At 39.1% G+C, this 25,791-nt stretch overlaps 1 pseudogene; it reads left to right on the top strand.

Annotated features, from left to right (window-relative positions):
* LOC781902 (bifunctional 3'-phosphoadenosine 5'-phosphosulfate synthase 1-like) overlaps nucleotides 1–25,472 on the top strand; it is a 50,755-nt pseudogene extending 25,283 nt beyond the window's left edge.
* Nucleotides 25,473–25,791: the final 319 nt, after the last annotated feature.

Raw genomic sequence — 25,791 nt, 5'->3', positions numbered from 1 at the left:
ACTTTAAATGATACAATAGACCAGTTAGACCTAATTGATATCTATAGATCATTTCACCCCAAAATAATGAATGTCACCTTTTTCTCAAGTGCACATGGAACCTTCTCCAGGATAGATCACATCCTGGGCCATAAATCTAGCCTTGGTAAATTCAAAAAAGTTGAAATCATTCCAAGCATCTTTTCTGACCATGATGCAGTAAGATTTGATGTCAATTACAGGAGAAAAACTATTAAAAATTCAAACATATGGAGGCTGAACAACACAGTGCTGAATTTCACAACTCTTGTTAACTGAGCACCTATCCTGTTCCAAGCAGTATGATAAGCAATTGGCATGAATCAAACAGGGACTCAGTATGGCAACAATGGAATGAACATATTTTCCATTACACGCCCAGAAAGAGATAGCAGCACTGTTTGTAAATATGCTGTGAGGTAAACTGATATGGGAAATCCCCAAGATTGAGTGGAGGAAGCATGGAATGATAGTGGTCAAATACCGTGAATTCGAGGAAAGGGGAGATTCCCCACACCTGTGAAGGGGTGGAGGTTTCATTTGTTTTTGTAAATTATAAAAATCCACACCAAACCCAGTTTTAACTCTGTCAGGAAATGTATTACACATTTATTAGCTCTGTCTCAGGATGGAGGAGGGGAACGTTGCATGCTGTATCTTGGGTTGCTAATGCTTAAGCTCCCAGCCATGGCAAAGACCCCTACACCCAAGCTTGACACAGAAATAGCAGAGCTGCTCATGTTTGAATGGATCATGTGGACTTAAACATTGAGCATCTAAATAACACTACAGTGTGTTTGGGAGTTAAGGTTTTTCTTCTTTCCAGCCACGAAATTAGACTCAGACTCTTGGGGAACAGTTATCTATGACCAGAGGCAGAGAAGAACAAATATGAAGGAAAATGACTGCCTCAGTATTCTAGAGGATGACTGTTAGTAGACTGAGATTAATTTTTATTTAGAAAAATAATATGACATTTCTTATACCCAAGTGTGAGGGAGTAAATCAATATCCTCAATACTTAGATCATTTGCTTTATCATATCAACTTTGTGAAGGAAGAATTGCTATCTCTCTTTTTATCAATAATGAAAGTATGTTTAAAGAGTTCCCACAATTTGGCTATGATCATGGGACTTGTACTTGGGACAATGTGCTCCAGGGTCTCTGCTCTCAATCACTTTCTTATTTTACTCAGAATTGACTTGGATAGGGGTGTGGGTTCTTCTCCAGGCAACACAGAGCACTCTGCACAACACACCTCATAATTCCATTGGATGGTATTTGCTGCTACTGTGCTTTAAATAAATAGCAACATAACAGTTTATAGCCGCCATCCCAGGATCAACCCAGCTGATACTTGTATTTGATTTCTGCAACATAGCCAAAATGTTACTGCCACCACCACTCCCCATTACCATTTTCTAGACAAGAAAACCAAATTTTAAAGAAAGACAGAAAGAAGGAAGGTAAAAAGAAAAGTTACCTAACTTAAGGAACCAAGACAAGAGCCAAAAAACTCTTCAACTCCTAGTTCGGTATTCCAACCACTCTTTGCTTTACACACAATAATTTTAAAAATCACTAACCAAAACATTGGTTTCTTCTTTCTAGAGCACAGACAGTGATTCAGTGTTTGTGTAATGAGACTGAAAAGGCAAAGAGCTCTGTATGTATCAGTGTGGGAATGCCAACACATTCCTAATGGACTCTAGAGAATGGGCAAATGTCAGACAAGGATCAGTGACTTTGAGGATCACTTACTTTTTCAATATGGATCCAAATCCTTAGTACAAACTTCTATTATGCCATGTCTGTCATAACACCCTTCAATTCCATCAACAAAGTGAAGGAATGGCAAGATTTCTAGTTCCTACTAGAACCATAATTTCCACCTTAAATGCTACATCTATAACGTAAGACTTTTCTTCTGGGCTATATTATTACAGCCTGAAGACCCTTCTCTTTTCACCTTCTCTGGTCTGCCTCTTCTTGGATTACTCATCTTGACTGATACCATTGTCAATCCCTCAGTTTCCCAAGAACAAAATTTGAGTAGTCACCCTTGAAACTTATTTTCCATGACCCCTCAGAGCCATTGTCAGCTCTAGTCTATTTTTGAAATGACTATTAAATCAGACCCTTCTATCCTTTTCCCACCATCATTATTATAGGTGGCACTAATGATAAAGAACCTGCCTGACCCAATGCAGGAGCTGAAGGAGATGTGGGTTCAGTCTCTGGATTGGGAAGATCCCCTGGAGGAGGGCATGGCAACCCACTCCAGTATTCTTGCCTGGAGAATCCTATGGACCGAGGAGCCTGGTAGGCTACTGTTCATAGCATCGCAGAGTCTGACATGACTAAAGCTACTTAGCATGCATGCACAATCCAATATTAGATCTTCTCTCGCTTGACCTTGGCTGACTCTACTTGTTCTCTTTACCTAAGTCCCACTCTAATTTATTATATATGCTCCTACCAGAGTTACTTTCATAAAAGAAAATTTTGATGATATCAACTTCCTTGCTTAAAAATGTGTTCAGTGATATTCACCTATTTGTTAAAACCTAGGTTCCTGGGAATATCCCACAAGCCCTTCACAATCTGATGCCAACTTCCCTTACCAGCCCTATCTCTTCCCATCCTCTGTCGTCTGCTTATATTCTCATAGTAATAACTACCCTTAAGTCCCTGATTGCATAATTCTGTGCTTTTGCACATGCCATTCACTCTGCCTTCACTTTTTTCTCTGCCTAAATTCTCCAAAATTTTCTTTGAAACAAGTTGCAGTATCATCTCCCTGGTGAAATTTTCTGACTCTGTAGGCATGTTAGTCAGTCCTGTGTCAGGATTATAGCAGTACTTTGGCATGCAACTAGGGGTAACAGCTGGAACTTAACCCATGTTTATGGTGGGATCCAGCTATATCTTGGCAAGCCTGGCAGCCTGGAGAGGAAAATCTATGGAAGCTGTTTGCATGTAAGGCCAGGTGCCTTACAAGTGTCAAACCCAGACTCTGACCAGATCCAATTTGAGGGTTGTGGGTGGGCAGTGATGTGAACACAGCATTGTTGTGTTTCTCAGGCTCCCCCTGGTTCATCACTACCTTAAACTGCTATCTAAATCTTTGGGAATTAAGGTTGCATAGAAAAATACAAAGTTATCTCATTGACAGTTCTGTGGGCCACCAAAATCATGACTCACAGATGGTTTGATCTTAACCACCAAAAGCAAAGTCATTTTCCTTAGAATTGTATGGAAGCAGCTGTATGGTTCACTGATTTGACTCTAGAAGCTAGAAGCAGCTTTAGAAGTTGCAGTGCTAAGTGTCCATTTCCTGTCTCTCTGGTAGCGACGGGGAGCAGAGGAAGAGAAAGATAGGCCTCGAAAACCCATCCCATGGGGCTGTAGGACAAGAAGAGGTTTCAGCTGAAATTACCCCTGAAGGGTACTGAAGCAAGAAAAAAGTGAGGACTGCCAGAGGATAGTTCCAAAAGACTATCGAGAAACCTAAATAAGATACACCTTAGGCAATTTCATCCCTTACTTTAACACTTGTTCATGTGTCTGCCCTGGGCATTCACCATTCCAGATGCCAAGGACATGGCAGAGAACAAAAGGTGAAGACAGGTAATAACTCCACAAGGACAGAAAAAGTCCATTTCTGGTGTCAGTGGGTGCAATGAAAAAACAAAGGGGCTGCTGTAATAGAGGACAGGAACAGAATGCGTCTTGTTGAGGAGAGATCATTTGAGCTCAAACCTGAAAAAATTTAAAAAATCAACCATGTGACTAACTTGGGAGAAGAACATTCCAAGTATAGAGAACAGTAAGTTCAAAGACCTTAAGATAATAATAAGCTTGACATTTCATAGACTAGAAAGAAGGTCATTGTAGAAACTAGTGGTCAAGTGAGAGTGGTATGGGATGATTCATGGAGATAAACAGATGTTCAGTCATGTAGGAACTTCCAGAGCATGTTCAGGACCTTGGACTTCATCCTGGGTATAATGGGAAGCTACTGGAGGTTTTAGCTGGGAATGGATATGATCTGAATTTTGTTTTAAAGATTCACTATAACATTTCAGCGGAGAATGGAATGTGGAGGAAAGAGGTCACAGAAGGGGAAGCAGAGAGACTAGTGTAGAGGCTACTGCAGTATTTCAGGCAAACAATGGTGTGTGTTCAGACAGAGACAGCAGTGGGAAAGGGAGAAAAACATGGTGGACTTGAAACATATTTTGCACATATAATAGACAGGATTGGCAGTACACTGGATGTCAGGGTGGAAAGGTTGCAGAATAATAAAACATAGCATGGTTTATGGCTAGAGCAACTCTGAGAGAAATGACTGTTAGAAAGGAAAGAACTGGGAACAACAGTGGAAGAGGAGGAAAATTGGGCTGCTAATTTTGTGACCTGTTAGACTTTTCAGGTAATTGGATTTAAAAAAAAAAATTCTGAAGAAACAGGATAAACTTTCATGGGTACAAAGTTTAGGAGCCATCAGACGATCATGGGTATTTAGTGAGAATAGTTCCAGAACTAAGTAAGGGAGAATTGGGGAAGCAAACAGGTTCCACAACCACATATGGGAGTGTTATTTGTCAGATAACATTAATGGTTCTTGAAGTCAAAGTCGCTCAGTTGTGTCCTTCTCTTTGCCACCCCATGAACTGTAGTCCATGGAATTCTCTAGGCCAGAATACTAGAATGGGTAGCCTTTCCCTTATCCAGGGGATCTTCCCAACCCAGGGATCAAACCCAGGTCTTCCACATTGCAGGCAGCTTCTTTACCAGGTGAGCCACAAGAGAAGCCCCAATGTTTCCCAGAGACTTAACAGGGAATGCTCATAAGAATAGAAGGAGATGTATGTGGCACCAAGCCACAAAGAACAGAGGACCAAAGCCAGAATGTGTTATCAAATCTGTTTCTTTTTGCTTTCCTAACTTGTGACTTTATAGCTCCCGAATATTCCACTTGCTTTTCCTTGAGGATGCAACATTTTGTTTAGTCTTTGAACTTCTATGGTATCTCCTTTTGTGATTACAGTAACACTATCTAGGCAGAATTGGAAAAAATTCAGCAGTTATTTAATGAGCAACACTTGTGATTCAAGAAGGATACATATAGAACAATAAAATTTCTTGTTAAAGTATTAATTTCTAAAGCCCAAAAGGCAAAATTTCAATAACCAAAAATTATTCTTGAAAATCTCCTAAATTGCCCATATGAAACAAAATAGATGGTTTTAGATACCAACACTGTACGGATTCCCATAAAGTCCAAAGTGGAATACTTTTTCCCTAACACTAACAGACTGATATGGTTATACCAGATGAAGCTATACAGTGTACCCCAAAATAGCAGAGGTAGAATTAAACTCATAAATGTTCAAAGGATGTATGAAATGACTCCACGTTATCTAGTCCTGGTTTAAGAGTCTTTGTGGTCAGATATTCAGACAATAAAGGAGATTTTTCCAGTAATGATGGAGAGGAGCTTTATATAGTAAGTTTTCAAGAACCATAAGACACAGAAATGAAGCTGCTGAGAATATGTGTCTGATTCAGGACCAAATATTGAATTTGCATATTCTTGAACTTGCTCCATGCTCAGTCTCTCAGTCATGTCTGACCCTTTGAGACCCAATGGACTGTAGCCCACCAGACTCCTCTGTCCTTGGGATTTTTCCAGGTAAGAATATCTCTTAGAGTGGGTTACCATACCATACTCCAGGGTATCTTTCTGACCCAGGGATCAAACCCATGTCTCTTGGGGCTCCTGCATTGGCAGGCAGATTCTTTACCACTGTGCCACCGGGGAAGTTGTAAATTTGGTGAATAACAGAATGCTTTCTAATCTGCAAGCAGTCTGATAAGAGAGACAGATTTGCAGCTAGCACAGTTAGTGAGCTGCTGCATATTTTATCTGTCTGCAAATCTGTCTGCCCTACCAGACTACTACTTCCTGTCCACTTACACTAAAAGCTCAGCATACAGAGAACATTCAGTAAGTAAATTATACTCCCATGGCTGGGGAAGGACTTTCCCACTTCAGCTTATTTGTCATGACTCCCTCTATAACTTGAGGCCCTTGCTTATTTCTTATACTCTGATTCATTTGCTTCCTGGTTAAATGGACCAATATCCGTGGAGCTCTCCATGACAAAGTCAGCCAGGCCTCAGCCCCTTGGCCTTTCTCCCTGCAGGGCTAGTCCAGAAGCTACAGAGGGTGCTTTTTTATCTTAAGCCCACTGTTGCTCTTGGATTGACTCTGGTTTAAGAATATTCCTATAATCCCTTTGGATCAGCTTTTCTCCCACTATTCCTTATTACTAATCACTGTTAGATGGAAAATGAGAAATCTCATCATTTTGGTTAACTGGGTCACTATGAACCAAAGTATTCCTATGTTCCTACCCTGAAAGCATAATTAAAGCCTTGACTAATTACTGTTAAAGTAACCTTAATTAACTAACCTAACTTACCACTAATCAAGGGAATGGGTCTTCTGAGGGACTGTGAATCATTTTCTAGTCAGTATATAACATAAGGTAATATACATCTATATCCCTAGGGATGTACTCATTAAAAATAAATAAAAACTCTTCATTATTAGGAGATAAAATTGGAGATTGCTTGTTTACTTGTTTATTTATTTACACAAAGGATTGGACTCAGGACCTTGTCTTGCATTTTTACTACAGAGCTTTTGCCATGTTTATGAGACAAGTAGGGACTTGGCATCTCCCTTACTTACTCTGGGTTATTAGTCAACCCATGATAATTATTTCAGCAGTATGCAGAGGCTGCTATATCTGATCGCCACATTATGTGGTATGTTTGTGGGCATGCACGCTCAGTCATGTCTGATTCTTCATGACGCCATGGATGGTAGCCCACGAGGCTCCTCTGTCCATGGCATTTTCCAGGCAAGAATACTGAAGTGGGTTTCCATTTCCTCCTTCAGGGGATCTTCCTGACCCACAGTTCAAACTAGTATCTCTTGTGTCTTCAGCATTGGCCGGCAGATTCTTTACCTCTGTGTCACCTGGGAAGACCCTGTCACATTATAGTCAATTGTCATCTGTGTGACTTACGATATGTCAGTTCACCTCCCTGGACTCCAGCCTCTGCCTATAAAATGAGGCCAGTATATCAAAGCCCCTTCCAACTTTATTTTTTTTTTAATTTTTTTTTCCTAATTTTATTTTATTTTTAAACTTTACATAATTGTATTAGTTTTGCCAAATATCAAAATGAATCCGTTCCAACTTTAATATGCTCTATTCTATGGCATAAAGTTACTCTTGATGTCTAGGTACTCTGTCTTGAAAGTCAAATTGATATGATGTTATTCTGTAACACTAAGACTTATTTTCTATGACTACTCACAATATTAACCCTTCTCTTTGAAAGTTTTAATTATACAATTTCCAAAACTGCCTGATGAGAAGACAAATTAATAAACTGCCTCAATGCAATAATTTCAACACAAGAGAGGTTCCACCAAAATATCTATCTTAGCTCTAATTATCTGGAGTTCCCCATTTTATTTCTGCAGTGTAAGGCACCATGCATTTATCAATGATTTGGCATCAATATGAATGAGTTTATATAAGACCATTTCCTTGGCACAGGCTTTGAGTTAGACAGAAGTGGAAACAAAAACAAAAACCCAAAAAGCAAACATTACGATACTGATGTGAAGATACAAACGAAAGACATCAGAGTAAACACAATGGGAACTATCATCATTAGTTTCTTAATATTTCTCCAGTGGGTACCATGGCCCCAGGCCATCCCTGCTTTTCCTGTGATAAGAATTCGTGTCTATTGTTGACACTCAGGAGCCTGTAGTGGAAAAAAGTGGTGCTGAACACTAGAACTAATGCATGAAGGAGGCTTTATGCAAAATCCCCTTTCCTGAACAGGCTTAAAACTAAGTTAGCTTTCTTTTAGTTTGGGATTGTTTAAAGACATCTGCAAAAAGCCTGGGGTTGGAGATGCCTGTAGGCTTCCCTTCCATCACAGCGTTGCTCTGTTTGCCAACTGCTGGGAGCATCCGCAGCCAATTTATCACCTGAAAGCCACAAATACCTGGAGAACATATTCTGTCTGTAAAAATAGATTTCACAGATTCTTCAAGTTGTGTCATTATGTTTTAGTCTTCACTGCCTATTTATAGGGAGAAGGCAATGGCACCCCACTCCAGTACTTTTGCCTAGAAAATCCCATGGACAGAAGAGCCTGGTAGGCTGCAGTCCATGGGGTCGCTAGAGTCAGACACGACTGAGAGACTTCCCTTTCACTTTTCACTTTCTTGTATTGGAGACGGAAATGGCAACCCACTCCAGTGTTCTTGCCTGGAGAATCCCAGGGACGGGAAGCCTGGTGGGCTGCTGTCTATGGGGTCGCACAGAGTCGGACACGACTGAAGCGACTTAGCAGCAGCAGCCTATTTATAGTAAATGAATGAGTGAATGAGAAAGCGAGTGAATAAATGAATAACCAGGTAAGTTAAAGTGTTTTCTTCCTTTCTACCTAAATAATTAAATCAGTTTCAATCATGTGTGAAAAAATAGACTGGAAAGGGTTTTTTTTTTTTCAGGGATTGTTGTCTCAGTGATTATCAAACTTTAGTGTCAATAAGAATCACAGAAAACATACTAAATATTCAGATTTGGGGCCTTTGCACCTAGAGATTCTGAGTCAGTAGATCAGGCACAAGCACAGAAATGTAAGCATTAATAGCACAAGTGCACACACACACATGCAAATACACATGCTTCAAAGCTGATTCTAATGTGGGTGGTTCACAGGCCACATTCAGTGAAAAACTACTATATAATGACTATTGATCTTCTGGTCTGTCACTCTGATATCAGAACCTTCAAAATATTATGGGTTGTACCCATCTCATCTTTGGACCAGGGTGTTGAATGAAAGCAAGCAACACCCAAATAAGAGAATTCCAAAGAGAATGCCAAAGTACAAAGGGAACTTAGAATATCTAAGCTGAATGTTTACTATAAAAATAATTAAGACAAGATGATAATGACACAAAAATGGATAGATTAATAGATCAATGGAAAAGAATGAAGAGTCAAGAAATAAAAAACATTATATGTGAGAAATTAATTTTCAACAAAGGTGAAATGAATTCATTGCTGAATAAATAGTCTGTTCAATGCTTGAACAATTGGATATCCACATAAAGAAAAAAAGGGCTTTTCTTTACCAAATTCAAAAAGCAAATAAAAATGGGTAATACAACCAAATGTTAAGCTAAAAGCTTTACAATTTATAGAAGAAAAGACAGAGGAAATTTTTTGTGATCTTGCTTTAGGATAAGAATTTTTAGATTTAATAGCAAAACCACAATCCAAAAACAGTAAAAATTGGTACAGTGGAGTTTTCCAAAATTAAGAACTCTTCAGAGTGAAAACACAAGCCACTGACTGAAAAATTATACTTGTAAATCACAAATAAAATGGTATTTGCAAATCACTTATCTGATAAAGAACCTGTATCCACATTTTACGAATAGCTCCTAAAACTCTATAATAAAAAGTGGAAGCGAAACTCACTCAGTCATGTCCGACTCTGCAACCCCATGGACTATATACTCCATGGAATCCTCCAGGCCAGAATACTGGAGTGGGTAGCCATCCCTTTCTCCACAGGATCTTCCCAACCCAGGTCTCCTGCATTAGAGGTAAATTCTTTATAAGCTGAGCCACCGGGGAAGCCCAAGAATACTGGAGTGGGTAGCCTATTCCTTCTCCAGTGGATCATCCCAACCCAGGAACTGAACTGGGGTCTGCTGCATTGCAGGTAGATTCTTTACCAGCTGAGTTACCAGGGAAGCCCATAATAAAAAATGTTAATGGGTAAAGAATTTAATATAGATAGTTCACCAGCAAACATGTATGGATAACAAATAAGCACATGAAAAGATGCTCAAACTCATTAATCATTAAGAAAATGCAGATCAGAGATACCACTACAAATCTGTTAGAACAATTATAGTTTAAAAGACTGATGAAAATATTTAGGACATTGAGGAACTGAAACATTACTCCACAACAAAAGGAATGAACTATTAACACATGCAACATGAATGAGTCACAACTATTTACGCTGAGTGACAAAAAGCAGACAGAAGAACTATAGTCCTAAGATTCTATTTGTGTGAATCCTAGAAAATAAAATCTGATTCAATTTGACAGAAAGTAGATTAGTGGTCTCCTGAGAAAGGGGAAAGGCAAAAATGGGAGGAAGAAAGGGATTAAAAGGAGACTCAAGCAGTCCTTGTGGTAGATGTATTATAATGTTCATTGTCTTTACTGTGGCCAAAGTTTCATAGGCTTATGTCAAATATATACATCAAAGTATATCAAATTATATACATCACATGCAAATTATTGTATGCCATTTGTATCTTAAGAAGACTACTTAAAAATTGATATGGGCCTCACTGAGTTCCCTTGTGGGGAACTGAGGTATGGATAACCATCTCCATGGATAATATTCTTTGTATTCAAATCTCTGGATGAAAGAATACCCATACACACACAGAGAGAGAAATATATGCATACATATGTGAATATGTATACATATTCATGAATGAAGCTATGATAAGAAAGTTTCTTAGCTTAAAAGTATAACAATTATATCCTTTAGGAATTAATAACATGAAAGTATTATTTCTAAAGAGTAACTAGAACAATTTTAATTTAAACATTACCTGTTAGGGAAATTTTTTAAAAAATAAAAAGCCAGAAAACAGCAGTAATAATGTGAGAACACTAGAATTCTCATTTCTCTCATTTTCTTCTGGTTGGAATACACACTTATAATTACTTTCATTATTTTTTAAAAGTCATCTTGAGTGTGTGTGCCTGTATGCTAAAGTTGCTTCAGTCATGTCTGACTCTGCGATCCTATGGACTATAGCCTGCCAGGCTTGTCTGTCCATGGATTCTCCAGGCAAGAATAATGGAGTGCATTGTCATGCCCTCCTCCAGGGGATCTTCCCAACCCAGGGATTGAAACCACATCTCCTGTGTTGGCAGGCAGGTTCTTTACCACTAGTGCCACCTGGAAAGCCCCAAAAGTCATCTTATAAAATTTAAAATGTATATAACCTGTGTATTAGTTTTCTATTGCTGTGTAATGTATTAACACAAATTTACCACCTTTAAATAACAAAAATGTATCATGTCTTACTTTCTATGGATCAGAAATCTAGGTATGGATTAGCTGGGTATTCTGCTCAAGGTCTCACCAAGCTAAGATCAAGACATCAGTAGGGCTACAGTCTTGATCTGAGGTTCAAGATCTTCAAGATCACTGTTATTGGCAGCACTGAATATCGTGTGCTGTGTGTCTGAAGACCCATATTCTCAATGATTATTGGTCAGAAACTGCCATCACTTTTTAGGGGTTGTTCCCAATTTCTTCCTACATGACTTCCTCCATGAGCACTTCACAATGGAGAATTTGCTTCTTTAAGACTAGTAAGAGAATCTTTCTCATGCTTCAAATATCTTTTTTGCAGAAGGGGCCCAGCCCCTTTGAAGGATTCACCTGATTGAATTAAATCCACCCAGGATAACCTCTTCTGATTCACTCAATTTCAACTGATTTTGGATATTGAAAACCATCTCATCTTTGTCATGTAATGTATCCTAATTGTGGGAATAAAATTCATCATATTCATGACCTTGTCTATACTCAAAAGGATAGACTTATTTATGCTGCCTACATTAGGGAACAAAGAATTTAGGAGTCATCTTAAAATTTGGTGTACAGCATTTGGTTCAGTTCAGTCGCTCAGTCGTGTCCGACTCTTTGCGACCCCATGAATCGCAGCATGCCAGGCCTCCCTGTACATCACCAACTCCCAGAGTTCACTCAGACTCACATCCATCGAGTCGGTGATGCCATCCAGCCATCTCATCCTCTGTCATCCCCTTCTCTTCCTGCCTCCAATCCCTCCCAGCATCAGAGTCTTTTCCAATGAGTCAACTCTTCGCATGAGGTGGCCAAAGTACTGGAGTTTCAGCTTTAGCATCATTCCTTCCAAAGAAATCCCAGGGCTGATCTCCTTCAGAATGGACTGGTTGGATCTCCTTGCAGTCCAAGGGACTCTCAAGAGTCTTCTCCAACACCACAGTTCAAAAGCATCAATTCTTCGGCACACAGCTTTCTTCACAGTCCAACTCTCACATCCATACATGACCACTGGAAAAACCATGGCCTTGACTAGATGGACTTTTGTTGGCAAAGTAATGTCTCTGCTTTTGAATATGCTATTTAGGTTGGTCATAACTTTCCTTCCAAGGAGTAAGCGTCTTTTAATTTCATGGCTGCAGTCACCATCTGCAGTGATTTTGGAGCCCCCCAAAATAAAGTCAGCCACTGTTTCCCCATCTATTTCCCATGAAATGATGGGACCGGATGCCATGATCTTCGTTTTCTGAATGTTGAGCTTTAAGCCAAGTTTTTCACTCTCCACTTTCACTGTCATCAAGAGGCTTTTGAGTTCCTCTTCACTTTCTGCCATACATTAGGACCCAGAATATCTAAACACAGGTACCCAAGGAGGCAAGTGTAAGGATGCACATCCCAGCATAGCTGATAACATGAGAACATTTTACCTTCCATTCAAAAGTGCAAAATAGGAAATGTATAAATAAAATGAGTAATGTTCTTAAGTTGGAATATAAAACAAAATTTGGGCAGTAAAAAAGTGAGTAACTAGGTAAAATATATGGGGTCTTTTGGGACAGACCCCTCCACTTATTCTCTGCAGCGGTTCTTCTCTGAAGTATCTAGATAATAGTATCTGATGCACATTTCCTGAGTTGTCTTACAGATGCTAACCCCATCAACAAATGAAAGAAATTAACTTCTTGATGACCATGTGCAGTAGCCCCCAGACCTATCTGCTCCTAAGGATCGATAATGTTAACCCCTGTGACACCACCCTGTTACTTCATCATCAACTAACCAGAGAACTGTGCATGACTTGATCACATACCCTCAGACGTCCCTCCCTTGCCTTGTCTTTTTTTTTTATTTTTTTAAGTCTTTATTGAATTTGTTACAGTATTACTTCTGTTTTATGTTTTGTGTTTTTGGCTGTGAGGTATATGGAATCTTAGCTCCCTGACCAGAGATCCAACCTGTACCTCTTGCATTGAAAGGCAGTGCCTTAACCACTGGACCACCAGGGAAGCCCCTCAACTTGCCTTTAGAAAATGCTTTGCTAGGACTTCCCTGGTGATATAGTGGATCAGAGTCTGCCTGCCAGTGCAGGGAACACAGGTCAGATACCTAGTCTTGGAAGGTCCCAAATGCTGTGGAGCAACTAAGTCTTCATGCCACAACTACTGAAGACAGAGCACCTGGAGCCCGTGCTCCACAAGAGAAGACATCACAATGAGGAGGCCGTGCACCGCAGCAAAGAGTAGCCCCTGCTTGCCGCAACTAGAGAAAGCCCTCACAAAGCAATGAAGACTCAACACAACCAAAAAACAGATAGTTCTTTTAAAAATCTATATATTTCCACATGAAAGGTTACAACTTAAAAATTGCCCAGTGTTCACCAATTTCAGAAATCTGACCTTTGCTGATGCTGCAATAAAATGTTGCAATTGAAAAAAAAAATCTATATTAAAAAAAGAAATATTTAAAAAAATACTTTCCTAAAACTCGTCATTGAGTCCAGACTTTTTGAGTGCCAGCTGTCCCAGATTCCTTGTCTGACACCTTACAGTAAGTGCTGCACTCTCAGTCACCACAGCCTGATGTCAGTAGATTCGCTTTACTGTGTGAGGGCTAGCAGACCCAACTTTGGTTCAGTAACAGGGCTGTTTATTTCAGCATTTGCTTTACCTACATGAGAAACATAAACCCCTCTTGTTTATATCTACACAATCAGGTTTCTGTCACATGCAGCCAAATGCAAATCTAAATAATATGTGGGTTCTAAGAATCTCTGTGTAAAGAAATCTATCTTTCTTAAACTTATTTGTACCCAAGCATTTTTAAACTATTTATTTTTTACTTCATTTGATATAAAATTCCACAAAACAATGTTCCATTGGATATCTGTTTGGGTAATGAAGTTTTATTTCCTGTTATAAAAAACTTGTGTAATTGCCAGTCTGTTTTGCTGGCTAAAGTACTGAATTAATGAGATCAAGGCATGAAAACTGGTCTTCATATGAACATCTTGATTTCACCTTATAAGATAAGCTATCTTAGAAAAGACATTATGGATTTACCCATGAGTCCATTGATCCTAAAAATATCTATTTGCCACCCAATCAACACAAGCTCTCTGCCAAATTCTGGGGATACAAAGATAATTTAATCATGTGTGCAAGTCTCAGTTATCTTAAATGGATACAAAGATAATTTAATCATGTGTTCAAGTCTCAGTTATCTTAAACTAAGTGTGACAAAACAATTCATTATAATGTAATATATCTAACATTCCATTATGACAATTTAAGGACAATTCCAAACATTCAGGACAGTCATAATTTTCCTGAATCAAGAATATTGACCTCCACACCATCAGGCTCTTAGGAAAAACTGGGTTCCTTAACAAGAAAGAGAGCTAAGTTAACCAGCTAGCATTGGCATCTCAACTTTGACTTTCTTTCATTATCCTTGTACACACAGTGACATATGTCAAAGAACACAGATATCAATTCTTTGTGAAAACTGTAAATTAACAGTCAACACTGCTGATAGAATGAACAGATCTGATGTGGAAAGAAGAGGGGAAATATTTAATTATAACTAAAGGGAAAGAGGCTTCAGGTTAAGAAGACAGACATCTTCAACAGGATGAAAGGCATCAGCATGTTTGCAGACAGCAGGGGAGTTTTCAGTGGAAATGCAGAAGATGAATGTGTTGAAAAGAAGAGTTAGTTGATGGAGCAAAGTCTCAAAAGAGAAAGGAGGAGTTGGAATAAAGTACATCATATTAAACTGAACAGAAATAAAGCCTTATCCTCCGATTCAAAAGGAGGGGAATAATATGCAGGTGGATGTAGAAGGGATTGATATGAATTGACTTGTGTCACAAAAATATATGTAGAAGTCCTTACCCCACTACTTAAGAGTGTGACCTTATTTAGAAATAGAACCAATGCAGATGTAATCAGCTAACAAGAGATCACACTGGAGTAGAATAGACCCCTAATCCAGTAGAGATGAAGTCCTATAAAAACTGCGACATTTAGAGACAGACACTCAGAGAAGGAAGACAACGTTAAGACACATGAGGAATGATAACCATATGACAATCAAAACAAAAACTTGAGTGACCCATCTACAAGTCACGGAATACCAAGGATTGCTGCAAACTCCCAGAAGCTAGGAAGGGGCAAAGAAGAATGCTCTTCTACAGATTTCACAGGGAACATAGTCCTGCTTCTGTTCTGATTTCACACTTCTAGTTTCCAGGACTGAGATAATAAATTTTTGTTGTCATAAGCCACTAAGTTTCTGGTACTTTGTTACGGCAGCCTTAAAAACCTAATGGAGGGATGTTGTGGAAAACCACCCTGGTAGCCTTATCTTATAGATGAAGAGGGGGTTCAGGAAGTAGCAGGATGGTTTAGAAGGGAGTGTTGAGCTGTAGTGAAGTTCAAAACTAATCCCCTAAGGGAATGGAAATGGTAGCCAAGCATGAAGATGGAAGATATAAAAATGAGTAATGAGAACCTGACTGAAGTCAGTGACTATGAATTTACAACAACAGTAATATGATAAAAATCCTAGACACAAATAGGAATTTAGTACATGATAAAGTGGTATTTCAAGTTAATGGATAAATGACAAATCCAATACAATACACCTGACAATTTGTAGGAAATAAATAAGGTTAAATATCTATGGACAGAATAATCTGTCCCCTTAAATCTATTGTTTATAATAATGGCAAAAGTTTTAAAACCTAAATATTAAATAATTGTAAATAGCATATGATGTTTGGTTGCTAACACATTTTACATAGTGAGAATATATCATTTTTAAATTTAAAACAATGTCAATATATATTATTTTTGACTGTTATTATAGTCTTCTTGTGAAATATATATATATATATATATAGAGAGAGAGAGAGAGAGAGAGAGAGAAACCAAATGATGAAATTCTATAAAAAAATCAGTGGTCGTTTGAAGTAAGTCAGAAAGAGAAAAATTGTATATTACTGCATATATGTGGAATCTATAAAAATGGTACTGATTAACCTATTGGCAGGGCAGAATAGAGACACAGATGTAGAGGACATGTGGACACAGAGGGGGTTGGAAAGGAAAGGGTGGGACAAATTGGGAGATTAGGATTGGCATATATACACTGCAACAGGTGTATAAAACAGGTAGCTAGTGGGAAACTACTCTACAGCACAGGGAGCTCTGCTCAGTGCTCTGTGGTGACCTGGAGGGGTGGCAGGGGGAAGGTTCCAGAGGGGATATATGTATACAAATAGCTGGTTCACTTTGTTATTCAGCAGAAACTAATACAACATTGCAAAGCAACTGTACTCCAATAAAAAAAAAAAAGAAGGAAAGAAAGAAATACAAGTGGAACCCCTTCCCCAAAATGATAGAACTAGAATACAATATATACAATAAGTCAGCATCCTGCTTTAAGTGTTAAAGAGCCATGGTCAAGAGCATTTCTGGAGGAGGGGAAAAAAACAAAAACAAAAAACTGCCCACCAGCTGGGATCAGGAGTGGGTTACAGGATTCCTGGAAAGATGATGTCCAAAACCAGTGCCATGATCTTTGTGGGACTAACTATTAATACAAAGATTCCATGTGGATGGGCCTGAGTTGGAGGGGACAGTGCAATGTTCTGCTGAGATGCCATCTTGGAGAGAAGTGGGACTATAAACAATCCCAGAAACACTTGGATTCTTACAGGTTTATTAGGGATACAGGGATACAAGGGTTTACTTGAGCGTTTGTCTGTGGCAGCCACTCCTTAATCATTTATAAATTTGTTTAGAAAACAAAGTGCTATAATTATTGTGACTCCAGAATTTCAGTCTTATACAGAACTGTGTACCTATTTGTATTCATGAGACCTCATAGCTTCCTTAAAAAATGGTGGCTTCCACTTCCTCTGCATAACATGGAATCCTTGAGAAAGGAATGTGGGGTTCCCAGATGGCACTAGTAGTAAAGAACCCGCCTGCCAACACAGGAGAGGTAAGAGATGCAGGTTCAGTCCCTGGCTTGGGAAGATCCCCTGGAGAAGGGCATGGCAATCCACTCCAGTATTCTTGCCTGGAGAATCCCATGGCCAGTGGAGCCTGGTGGGCTACAGTCCATAGGGTCGCAAAGAGTCAGACACAACTGAAGCAACTTAGCATGCATGCAGAAGGAATGTATGTATGTCTCTATATATGTACACCTATGCATACATTTTCAAGGGCAATATCTATTGTATTAGAATTTTTTTTAGTCTTTACATCTATGCTATTTGCACATTCCCAGATTTAATGAAAACAGGAGTTCTGCTGAAAATAAAATGGTCTGAAAAAGAAGAAGCAGGTCAGCTTAGGAACAATTAGGCTCAAAAAAAGTTTGAGTACTATCTTCCTGGTGGGCTTAGTTGTGTAATATAATCCAGAAAAAGCACAAGTTTGTAGAATGTTCTCCAAGATGAGGTTCTGAGATGTTTTATTTTAGTGCTTTCATTTTCTATAATGAAATGAGATAATAAATCTCTATTTGTGTCTGAATATCCCAAAATAGCTTGTAAGAATAGAAAAATCTGACAGTTGCTGAGGAAAAAGGAAAAAAAAAAGTGAAAATAGCTGAATCTGTCCAATCTTGTACTTATCCATTCAGGCTAAAAATGGTGTTATTGTTGAAAAGAAGTTAAGAAATTTTCTTCAGGAAAAAAAAAAAAAAAAAACTTTTGTGGATAAAAAATGTCATTTGTTGCTCTCTAAATGCAAATGTGCAAAATTAATTTAATTCTTTTATTGTAACTAAGTAAAAACATAATAGAGAATTGTCTTTCTTTCATTCTGCAAACAGATAGAAGTCCCAGCCTGGGCATTCACTGACAGAGATGGACTCCAGCAGGAATAAGAGGTAGTCTTTGCCCTCAAAAAATCTTATAATCTTCATGAATTAAAATCATGATGAAGGGCACAAATAGGCAGTTCACAAAGAGGAGAAAAGCTAATTGTCTAGAAACATACATAAAATATTCATCTTCAATGGTAACCAAGCAATGCAACTTTGAAATAGCAAAATGATATTGTTTTTCATCAACAACTTAGAAAAGAATGTCTAAGAATAATACATGACTGACACATAAAATTAGGACCTCTAATTAATTATTGTTGATGTTGCTTAGTCTCTAAGTTGTGTCTGACTCTTATGTGACCCCATGGAGCCCCTCTATCCATGGGATATTCCAGAAAAAAATACTAGAGTGGGTTACCATTTTCTTTAATCTGGAGATTAAACCTATATCTCTTGCATTGGCAGGTGGAGTCTTTACCACTGAGTCATCAAGGAAGCCAATTAATTATTGTTGAACATAAATTAGAAAATCTTTCTGGAATATAATCTCACAGCATGTATCAAAAGAATTAAAATTATTCACATAGTATGGTACAAATCCACATCCAAGAATTTCAACTGAGAAAATCAGTGATTGACGTTCTCATAGATGGAGCAATGAGAATGTTCACCACACAGTTTTTAGTAGTTTTAATAGCTCAAAATAAATTTTAACAACCAATGTACCATGAAATGGAAGATTTGTCAAAAATATGGCACATTTTTATAAAATGATGTTGCTAGTAAGACTTAAACAATAAAATAATACTGAATAATATCAAGAATTTTATGATATAATTAGTGAAAGATAAAATTAAAAAATTGGGTTCAGCAGGATGCCATTGTAAATAAGTCATGTGTATATATTGTAAAAAGCTATATACACAATGGTAAATACAAGCAAAAGAGTAAGACTTGTTTTCATAGAAAAATAAGATTAGAGGGAATTTTCTTCTTTTTATTTATTTCTATTACTTAGATTTTTAAATGCTGAGCATGTGGCATTTCTTCTATTAAAAATTAACTTTTAATTATTGCCAGGAGAAATATCAATAACCTCAGATATGCAGATGACACCACCCTTATGGCAGAAAGTGAAGAGGAACTCAAAAGCCTCTTGATGAAAGGGAAAGTGGAGAGTGAAAACGTTGGCTTAAAGCTCAACATTCAGAAAACGAAGATCATGGCATCCGGTCCCACCTCTTCATGGGAAATAGATGGGGAAACAGTGGAAACAGTGTCAGACTTTATTTTTCTGGGCTCCAAAATCACTACAGATGGTGACTGCAGCCATGAAATTAAAAGACGCTTACTCCTTGGTAGGAAAGTTATGACCAACCTAGATAGCATATTCAAAAGCAGAGACATTACTTTGCCAACAAAGGTTTGTCTAGTCAAGGCTATGGTTTTTCCTGTGGTCATGTATGGATGTGAGAGTTGGACTGTGAAGAAGGGTGAGTGCCGAAGAATTGATGCTTTTGAACTGTGATGTTGGAGAAGACTCTTGAGAGTCCCTTGGACTGCAAGGAGATCCAACCAGTCCACTCTGAAGGAGATCAGCCCTGGGATTTCTTTGGAAGGAATGATGCTAAAGCTGAAACTGCAGTACTCTGGCCACCTCATGCGAAGAGTTGACTCATTGGAAAAGACTCTGATGCTGGGAGGGATTGGGGGCAGAGGAGAAGGGGACGACAGAGAATGAGATGGCTGGATGGCATCACCGACTCAATGGACATGGGTTTGGGTGGACTCTGGGAGTTGGTGATGGACAGGGAGGCCTGGTGTGCTGCAGTTCATGGGGTCGCAAAGAGTCGGACACGACTGAGTGACTGATCTGATCTGATCTGATCTGAATGCTTAGACACAGTCCTTGCTTGCTTTCTCAGATTCCATTGACTGACTCCTTTCTCTATCAGTTGACTACCTGCCTTCTTCAAATACCCCTCTACTCTTATACTGCGATGCAGCACCATGCATGGGAGTGTGGGATTTGGCTTCCTCAGAAGCTCCTGTGGAGCCAGATGAAAAATTAATTTCCCATAAGGTAGACTTTGCCCACTAAGAAACAGGAGATGAGAGAAAGTCAGACAGGTTAATTTTCCCTTCTCTCTCTCACTCATATATTACTGAGATGTGAATCTTCTTTGTAATCTAGTGAAGTCTCATGCACTGAGTACACATGTGAGCTGAGAAATATCAGTGTCCCAAGGGCATTGGTTCCAGGACCCCACCACAAATGGAGATGCCAGGGGCTTCCCCAGTGGCTCAGATGGTAAAACAAACAAACAAACAAACCTGCCTTCAATGCAGGTGACCCCAATTTGATCCCTGGGTCTGGAAATCCCCTGGAGAAGGGAATGGCAACCAACTCCAGCATTCTTGCCTGGAGAAATCCATGGACAGACGTGCCTGGCAGGCTACAGTCCTGGGGTGGCAAAGAGTCAAACATGACTGAGCGACTACAATTTCTTTTCTTTCTTTCAAGTCCCTTACATAAAATGCTGTCATATTTGCATGTAACCTACACAGATTCTCCCTTACAATTTAAATTATCTGCAGATTATTTATATCTAGTATAATGTAAATATAACGCAAACAGCTGCAAATACAGTGTAAATACTATGCAAATAGTTGCTGGTGTGAGGTAAATTCAAGGTATTTTTGGAATTTTCTGGAGTTTTTAAAAATATTTTTGATTCAAGATTGGTTGACTATACAGATGTGAAAGCTTGGATACAAATGTAAAGCAAAGTAAAGTGAAAGTCACTCTCATGTCCAACTCTTTGCAACCCCATGAACTATACAGTCCAAGGAATTCTCTAGGCCTGAGTACTGGAGTGGGTAGCCATTCCCTTCCCCATGGGATCTTCTGAACCTAGAGATCGAACCCAAGTTTCCTGCGTTGCAGGCAGATTCTTTACCAGCTGAGCCACAAGGGAAGCCCTGGACAACTATAATAGATTTGCTTTTTCTCCTTTATTGCTTTAGGCTTGCACCACCCAGATAAAATGTCAATACCTTAAATTTTCCTCCAGATTCTCTAAGGCTAAAATTGGAAAAGGAGATCTGCACAAATATCCATATGGCAAATATGTTACACATTCCAAGTGAGAGATACAAATTGAGTACTAGAGAGAATACAGAAAGAGGTCACTTTCCATAAGATTTTGGGGAAATTCTCTTTAGAAAGGTCACCTAAGTTGGACCTTACAGTCTGAATATGATTTTTGACAATGGAAATGTAAGGTTAATTCCATCAACCTGAAGGCTCATTAAAATTAGAAATTTGTATTCAGCGACATAAGAAAAGCAAAATGGCATCTCTTAACTACAAAGCAATATATAACTCTCATTAACTTTGCTTCCCCGATGGCTCAGCAGGTAAAGAATCAACCTGCAATGTAGGAGACACAGGAAATGCAAGTTTGATCCCTGCATCAGGAAGATACCCCAGAGAAACAAATGGCAACCCAATCCATTATTCTTGCCTGGAAAATCCCATGGACAAAAGAGCCTACAGGGCTACAGTCCAAAACATCGCAAAGACTCGGACATTTCTGAGCAACTAACCACATGCACATGGCATCTAATAAGGCTCAAGTTTCTTTTGGTGCCTTTGAAGCATGGGCCTTTGTATGTGGTAAAGATGTTTGCAAGTAGACAGTTTCTGGAATTGTTTGAGTAGTTCAAGAATGAAGGGTCATGATATCTGTAATTCTTCTGGCCTTTTCTTCAGAGTGAAAAGATGGTACCTATCAGTTCAGTTCAGTTCAGTGGCTCAGTCATGTCCGACTCTTTGCGATCCCGTGAACTGCAGCACACCAGGCCTCCCTGTCCATCACCAACTCCCAGAGTCCACCCAAACCCATGTCCATTGAGTCGGTGATGCCATCCAACCATCTCATCCTCTGTCATCCCCTTCTCCTCCTGCCCTCAATCTGTCCCAGCATCAGGGTCTTTTCAAACAAGTCAGCTCTTCACATCAGGTGGCCAAAGTATTAGAGTTTCAGTTTCAACATGAGTCCTTCCAATGAACACCCAGGACTGATCTCCTTTAGGATGGACTGGTTGGATCTCCTTGCAGTCCAAGGGACTCTCAAGAGTCTTCTCCAACACCACAGTTCAAAAGCATCAATTCTTCAGCACTCAGCTTTCTTTATAGTCCAACTCTCACATCCATACATGACCACAGGGAAAACCATAGCCTTGACTAAATGGACCTTTGTTGGCAAAGTAATGTCTCTGCTTTATAATATGCTGTCTAGGTTGGTCATAACTTTCCTACCAAGGAGTGTCTTTTAATTTTACGGCTACAATCACCGTCTGCAGTGATTTTGGAGCCCAGAAAAATAAAGTCAGCCACTGTTTCCACTGTTTCCCCATCTATTTCCCATGAAGTGATGGGACCAGATGCCATGATCTTCATTTTCTGAATGTTGAGCTTTAAGCCAACTTTTTCACTCTCCTCTTTCACTTTCATCAAGAGGCTCTTTAGTTCTTCATCACTTTCTGCCATAAGGGTGGTGTCATCTGCATATCTGAGGTTATTGATATTTCTTCTGGCAATCTTGATTCCAGCTTGTGCTTCCTCCAGCCCAGCATTTCTCATGATGTACTCTGCATATAAGTTAAATAAGCAGGGTGACAATATATAGCCTTGACGGACTCCTTTTCCTATTTGGAACCAGTCTATTGTTCCATGTCCAGTTCTAACTGTTGCTTCCTGACCTGCATACAGGTTTCTCAAGAGGCAGATCAGGTGGTCTGGTATTCCCATCTCTTTCAGAATTTTCCACAGTTTATTGTGATCCACACAGTCAAAGGATTTGGCATAGTCAATAAAGCAGAAATAGATGTTTTTCTGGAACTCTCTTGCTCTTTCTGTGATCCAGTGGATGTTGGTAATTTGATCTCTGGTTCCTCTGCCTTTTCTAAAACCAGCTTGAACATCTAGCTGTAGCTATTAATCATATTACAGGAAAGTGAGAGCATGACAAAATGGCTCATCTCAACCAAAATGTTCACATTTTAAAAACCTCATTTTTACTCAAAGATCCACCTAACAACATTAGATTTATTTCTAATTAATCAGGAATGTGACATATGGCCACCCATTTATGGAAATGAAACTAAGGAATGAAATTTTCAGCTATGCACCTTGAAACCAATAATCAAGTCAAGGGAAGAAGGAGAAAATGCATACTTGGTAATCAATTAGTACTATCCAACACATTATATAAAGCCTTAAGAATGGAAAGCAGTTAGCCAAAGGAAGACTCATAGCATGTGAAGGCTTACTTGTTATAGAGTGCCAAAGAAAGGGAGAAGTCAAAGATGACTGAAGTTTCCTGACTGTGAGGATGATTATCCAAAAGCACTGGTTTGCCATTTGACCCGGAGTTAGTTATTTTACTTTTACAAGTCTGTTTCCTCAACTTAAGATACTATATAAGAGTGTTTTGAAGTCCATATAGATAGATATAGATATGTAGATATATCCAAGTAAATAAGAAATCTATCTCCACATACAAAAACCTGTATATGAATGTTTATAGAGGCATTATTCATAACAGTCAAAAAGGAGAAACAACTCACAAGTTCACCAATTAATGAATAGATAAACAAAATATGGTAAACCATACAATGGATTATTCAGTTCAGTTCAGTCGCTCAGTCATGAATGTCTCTTTGCGACCCCATGAATCACAGCACGCCACGCCTCCCTGTCCATCACCAACTCCCAGAGTTCACTCAAACTCAAGTCCATGGAATTGGTAATGCCATCCAGCAATCTCATCCTCTGTCGTCCCCTTCTCCTCCTGCCCTCAATCCCTCCCAGCATCAGAGCCTTTTCCAATGAGTCAACTCTTCACATGAGGTGGCCAAAGTATTAGAGTTTCAGCTTTAGCATCATTCCTTCCAAAGAAATCCCAGAGCTGATCTTCAGAATGGACTGGTTGGATCTCCTTGCAGTCCAAGGGACTCTCAAGAGTCTTCTCCAACACCACAGTTCAAAAGCATCAATTCTTCAGCACTCAGCTTTCTTCACAGTCCAACTCTCACATCCATATATGACCACTGGAAAAATCATAGCCTTGACTAGATAGACCTTTGTTAGCAAGGTAATGTCTCTGCTTTTGAATATGCTTTCTAGGTTGGTCATAACTTTCCTTCCAAGGAGTAAGCGTCTTTTAATTTCATGGCTACAGTCACCATCTGCAGTGATTTTGGAACCCACAAAAAGAAAGTCTGACATTTTTTCCACTGTTTCCCCATCTATTTCCCATGAAGCGATGGGACCAGATGCCATGATCTTAGTTTTCTGAATGTTGAGCTTTAAGCCAACTTTTTCACTCTCCTCTTTCACCTTCATCAAGAGGCTTTTGAGTTCCTCTTCACTTTCTGCCATAAGGGTGGTGTCATCTGCATATCTGAGGTTATTGATATTTCTCTCGGCAATCTTGATTCCAGCTTGTGTTTCTTCCAGTCCAGCGTTTCTCATGATGTACTCTGCACATAAGTTAAATAAGCATTATTACTTGACCATAAAAAGGAAGGAAGTACCAGTACATATCAAAACAATGATACATCTTTAAAACATTATGCTAAGTGAATGAAGCAAGTCATAAAAGATGGTGTATTATATGATTCCATTTACATGGAAATGGAAAGAATTGGAAAATCCATAGGAATAAGATTAGGAATTGCCAGGGGTCAGGAGAAGGAGAGACTATGGAGTGACTACTAATAGATGCAAGGTTTCTTTTGGGGGTAGTGAAAATATTCAGAAATTACATGGTAGTGATGGCTCTATAACTCTGTAAATATACTAAGTAAAAATCCACTGCCTTCTGTACTTTAAAGGGTAAATTTTGTGATATGTAAATTATTTCTCCATAAAGGTTTAAAAATATTTCATAGAGGTCAAACATGATCAGTTGTCAGTCAATAATAAATATTAGCTATTACTATTTCAGATTAGTTGAATTTATGAAGCTCTGGGTGCTGATAAAGTCACTGAGAAAAAAATGGATGAGTGTTAGACTGAAACTCTGCAGGATTACAAGGCCTATACTTGCCCAGTTTTAGGCCTCAAGAAAGAGCCCAGAGTCAGCAACAAAGACATCAATGGTTTAATGAATGTGGGGGCTTATACATCTGAAACAGGTTCTGGAGGGACAAAACCCTATCGTGTGCAGCAGTGATGGGCAGAATGTAATAGCAGTCTTCACTCTTGAGGTGGGGAGATTGCCAGTTTATAGGAGGAATTACCAGGGAAATCAGCAGAGGGGTACATCCCTCACCATGCTTTATGATAAGAACAATCACTAACTGGGGCCTGAACAAATATGTAGGAAGGTCAATCATGTGTGTAGAGTGTGGGTGAAGCAGGCACTTGTCAGGCAGGGGATGTACAGAGAGCAACCATCTTGAGCGGCTGATGATACAATGAGAAAGTAATCACAAATCATGGCATGGGGTCCTTGGCTCTATTGTGACACCCCTTTCTCCTGAGGCCAGCTGAGAGGGGCACTGTCTTGGTGACAGAAGACAACACAGGGTCAGTACACACACCTGGAACATTCCTGACATTTGTCAGATAGGGACAGAACTTCCCATTGCCCTAAGGCTGGAACAGAAAAATGTAGTG

The sequence above is a fragment of the Bos taurus genome, chromosome 3 (assembly GCF_002263795.3).
Source record: "Bos taurus isolate L1 Dominette 01449 registration number 42190680 breed Hereford chromosome 3, ARS-UCD2.0, whole genome shotgun sequence".
Taxonomy (NCBI): Eukaryota; Metazoa; Chordata; class Mammalia; order Artiodactyla; family Bovidae; genus Bos; species Bos taurus.
The sequence above is the reverse complement of the archived record's forward strand: the minus strand, read 5'-3'. Positions and strand labels throughout refer to the sequence as shown.